The sequence below is a fragment of the Triticum dicoccoides genome, chromosome 3B (assembly GCF_002162155.2).
Source record: "Triticum dicoccoides isolate Atlit2015 ecotype Zavitan chromosome 3B, WEW_v2.0, whole genome shotgun sequence".
Lineage (NCBI taxonomy): Eukaryota > Viridiplantae > Streptophyta > Magnoliopsida > Poales > Poaceae > Triticum > Triticum dicoccoides.
Genome location: NC_041385.1, coordinates 137,564,028 through 137,569,579, shown reverse-complemented (window position 1 = coordinate 137,569,579; position 5,552 = coordinate 137,564,028).

The following is a 5,552-nucleotide window of genomic DNA, read 5'->3' as shown; positions in this document are numbered from 1 at the left end:
AGTACATGAAATGAACATCAGATTTCAGAACAGCTATAATGTCAATGCATATTTGCACATGGAAAAAGAATTTGTGTCTTTGCCAATAGCAATCTTAAAAAGAAAAATGGAAGACTTGGATTCGTTCATTATGGCTTGTACTGTCCTACCGAATTCATGTGAAATTCTCACATTTTAAATAGGGTCAAAAAAGATTCTGAATAGGGAAAGACTCTTCAACTAGAAAGAAAATTCCTTCCTTCACTATCTTGCATGTCATTGTCACCTTAGGTTCTCTTTGGTTTGGAGGATTTTTAACAATAAGACTTTTGGTGGATTCTAATTAATCCATATGAACCATGCTCTTTTACAATACCTCAAAATTGATATGAGCCACACATCCATCCTAATCTAATAGCCAATCTTATATGGTACTCGAACATAAGTTTTAAGATGTACCACTTACAAATAGGAGGGAGTACCTTCTTGATAGTGGTAAAATTGTAGTTAAGTATGCGATTAAATAAAATGAAATTGTACTCAAAATAATTAAAAAATGAACTAGTTATGGACTTGCTCGTATGTGTATGACCGCAACACCTAATTCTAAGATCAGATATGATGATGGCGATCATGACACGCAAGGGGCTAGGGAATAGGCAAAAAGGTCTTCATAGTATGTGCATATGCCCGGCTCACATGGGTGTTGCTTATTTTCATCTCTGGCAGAGCAACTTCTGCTTACACGTAGCGTGCATGTCACTCGCCGCCATGCATCGGCGTGGAAGACTTCTACATGAAGAGGCTGAGAAGCCAGCGTTCGATCGCACTGGTTGTGATGACCGCGGAGCTTAATTAATGTATTCTTCCCTAGCAATTGCACTATAAAAGAGCTTGATTATGTGACCCACAATCATTCCTGCAAGTCCACAGGGTTGTTGTACATCTTCTCTTTAATTAGAACTAGCACAGTGGCCCCCGCAAATACGAGGGCATCATTTTAATGGGTAGAGAAGATGGTAACATATGTAGTATTTATATTATATTTGTATATGAAATAATCTTTTCATTACGACTATGAAATTTAGAATGCAAAATTACGAAATAATGTCTTTTAAGTATCTTATGGCTGCTTGTGAACTTTTTTTCCAGGCTTTTAATGTGAATTAAAGGACGTATTCGCTGAAAGTGAGCAAACAAATACTGGGGCACATTTTCACCTCTCTTTAATGATATTTCTCACGCACTCATCTCGACACGCTTATGATCTTTTGGATATATTAGAACATAAAAACGTACATATTTATCCATAATATCAGCCCTCTTTCTGAAATTATTCCAACCAAAAATGTTCCTAGGGTACAGATCTTTTTGAAAGAATTAGTTTGAACATAGGATTCTAATAATTTTAAATATAAGAAAGTAGAATTAGGGATGTGATGATATACTAAAAGCTAGTAGTAGGAAAACCAAAAATTATGATGATAGAAACTATTAAGATAAGATGTACAGTGAAAAAATCATTATATATTTCCATACAAAATTATGAAGGATTACATTTCAGAAAAGACCATTAGAAATATTTTATTCGTACTCACAAAGGCCTTCTGAAGATTAGAACACTGTGGAGTATACACAAGAGCAACTTAGAGTCTAGTAGGCCGGCGTCAACAGGCTGAAGCCTGCCCTCATGATTCGGCCTCTCGGTTTTGAACATACAATTTTTTCATTTATGAGAAGTGAGAGGTGAAAAAAAACTAAACACTCTTGCTAAAGTTTAATGAATCATTGAAAATGCAACTAAAAAAATAAAGCAATACATATGAAAAAGTTAATTATGTATAGTAATGTATTTAAAGGAATGAGAGTTACAACCCTAAGTTGAATATAACCTGTAAATAGTGAAAAAGAAGACCAATAAAATTTAGCTTACGGATGAAACCCACTATCCTATGTCACTTGATACACACACCCCACAGATAGGCAGTAGTACCTGCATTTGGAAGTAAGCACAAATTATTCTTTCATAGCAATATTATATAAGGGTAAAAACTATGAGGTAATACCATGTCTGGCGATATGTACACATGAAACATCAAGATTGTTTGTGAAAGCTGCAACATATTGCCATTGAGAGAGTGTATTTTCCCTCAATTGCCTCCATTGTACATCACCTATAAACATTTTATGCAACTTCTGTTATTTGGAATATAAAAGAAGGCAGTTATGATTAGATCATCCCAGTACCAAGTGCCAATGCATGATCTTTCACATCTATGCAAACAATAGAATTTATCAAATTATGTTTACCTTATCGTTCCTAATCAACTCAAATGAAAGAAACAAACTTACTTTTATATACAAGAATAGAGAAATGTAACATATTAAGGAAGGTTGATGAAAGACGGGATCAGGTACAAATTTCCCTGAAGTTCTTTTAGAATTGAGTGAAGGTTGTACATAACTTTCAGCTTTCACAGTTACCTTTGACAAGCTATTAGAACTAAATGCAGCATCAACACATATATATTGGAAAGAGGAGAATGTAAGGACACACTCGGTTTTTTTTTTCTTCAAAAAATAGAGGTTGCCAACATCCTTTGTATGGATCCACGGCTCCTTGACGCGGAAACTGAATGAACATGTATAATTCAAATTGAACACTCTAGCTAAGTCCACATTATCAAGTGCAGCTTACATTTAAAATCCAGGCTGGTTAACATTTCGTAATTGTATAGTTTTATTGTTGATTCCACACACATTCTATGAGAAGAACTTGTCCCAAATAAGCTACATGATAGGTCTAAACAAAAATAAATAATAGATTCACATTTTGTCTTATACAAATATGTTACTCGAACTTCAAACGATTACCAATGTGACACATCATAATATCATATCGTTGTTGTCTCCCCTTTGCACCATCAGTGTCCTCCTTATAATAAGCATGCTAGTATAGTTGCACCTTTAGATAGATTTACTACAAGAAAATTTGAGCGTCACATCAGTTACAACTTACAATTGGTTTTTATTAAACTGAAACGTACATTGAACTATTATTATCTGGCGAACCGGAATCATAGATAATAAATGAAAAAATAGCCTTGCCGGTAAGGAGCAACATCATAGAGTATTAGAAATGAAGTATTCATACTAATGAAGTAGCAAGCAAGGAAAAAATATAGCATAATTAATATACAAATTGCTACATTTCAGAGAAATTTCAAAGCAACCACAAACATGTGCGTAAGTCTTCATTAAATTTTAGTGCTTCGTGGCCTATATATCTCCTTGAAAATCATAAGAGAAAATATTTGCACGTTTATGTCAACCATCAAATTGTGTAGCTTATAAAGTTAATATCACAACATTGCTAGTTTGTCAGTATTAATGTAAAGTGTAGGGTGATGTCCAACATTATCTGTGTAAAGTTATCTAATCACATAAATAGTGAATGAGATATTATCGATGTAATATACAAAATAAAATAAACGACCATGTGCATATTTTCTTGATTAAAGTGCAGCCACTGGTACTTATTTGGCAACTGGTCTGAATACACATAAATATTTCTTTATCAACTATTTGTCTTTCAGATTCCGACATAAATACAAATCATCAGAACTGATGGAATCTTTGAAGCATGGCATCCTGAATAGAATACACCACTGACGAAACAGAGCTCTTGTCTTAACTGAACCTTACAAGCAGTATTTCAGCATGTCACCACATAGTGTACTGTAGAAAGATACACCAATTCAGTATTGTTACTTGCAGAGCTAACATGAAATCTTAGGTCTACACCTTTGAATGTGCAAAACAAAATTTAGGTCTGTGCGAAAAGACAGAAGACAAAATTACGGTATTAATTAATGCTTCATGCAATGATCAATGGATGTGTGCACTGTACTTCTATAGTTATGTGTGTACATACGTACCTATGAGAGGAGCCTTTGTACAAATATTGCTTGCCCTCAAATTATATAGTTGCGCACTCCTGCATGCCACACGTTAAGAAACAACGCGTGCAAGCGTATATGTACTCATGTTTATTCAGAATCTTAGCAGCCAGATAAGCATCTAATTGTGCTAGCTGCCTTTATGAGAGTGCATGGTGGTTTGATCGATTGCCGACCACCAATCAGTCGAATGTTATGTCATGGTACGTGCACGGCTGGATGTTGGATACCCCTTTGAAGCACCCAATATGAGGAGATCGCAGGACACGGAGGACATGCATCTTGAGGTTTTAGAGAAGATGTCGGGGAGGCGACGGATGCAACTTGCCTTGCCCCAGCTTTACTTTCCAAACATGAGACAATATTAGGGTTAAAGTAACATTGCTAGACAAATATGAGAGAGCGACATCAGAAAAATAAATTAGGGTTAGAAAATTGTGGATTTTCATTAGCTTTGTACTGTCGGGTTGTGAGCTGCTTTAATATGAGTGGTAAAGGCGGTGATTGAGATATATTGGTTGTGATTGGGGTGGATGCCTATTGGGAAAAGAATACACCGCAGGGCCACGGCTGATCGGCTTTGCTTTGGGGATTGGCTTATGGGCATTGCTAGATGTGGACGAGAGAGAACATATGGGTGACTTTTTTGTGAGATTGAACGAACAAGCAAATTAGTTTAGCGTATAGGAGTTGCCTCATTGATGATGGTATTGGTGGGTAATTTTCTATAATTATATTATGATCTAACGGTTGTAGTTTTATGATAAACTCAATTAAAGGTTAGATGTTTCTAACTTTTGTGGAAATTTCTATCATAATTCACTTTATTCTTGTTAGCCCGCTAAGTACATCTTATATATAATAGATGAGTCATGATGCCATGCTCCACTGCCTATAGCCATGGAGGATGGAAGAAGCCCAACAACCACAGGGTGTCCAAGGCCTGCTCCTCAAAGTCCTCAGATGTTAGAGGGCGCATCGCCACCATGATGTACAATACAATGACTCTACTTTCCATCCACAGTAGGTCTACTGTATTATGCATATCAACCAAGTCGGGACTCATGCAACAATAGCCATGGGTAGGTACATTAGGTGTGGAAGATACCCACCACCACACCCCTCCCTCGAATAGCTTCAGAATCATCTCAGCTTCATACACCAATTGTGATCTAGCGACCAAACCCCCATGTACACATAAACCATAGTTCTCATATGAGTCTAGGGAAATCAATCCGGACAAGCAGGAAGTAGGGTATTACCTCGATCCAAGATTCAATGTAAATCTCTCCTTATGTGCACTATCAGGATCACCGATTGGTACGCTGCACTGGATGATTATTGTCTGGAAAATAGCACCGCAATGAGTACCAAACACATGGAAGTTTAGGTTGACTTTTCTCCTTTAACCTAAAACAAGATAAACTAATAAGATGGTGTGCAAGCAAAAGCTTCAAGTATCCATTTCTCAATTAACTAACTTACAAAAAAATGGTTGTCACGTAAAATAAAAAACAATTTTAAGAGATAAGCAGCAAGGAGTTCAACAGTTTCACAATCTCTCTCTCTCTCTCTCTCTCTCTCTCTCTCTCTCTCTCTCTCTCTCTCTCTCTC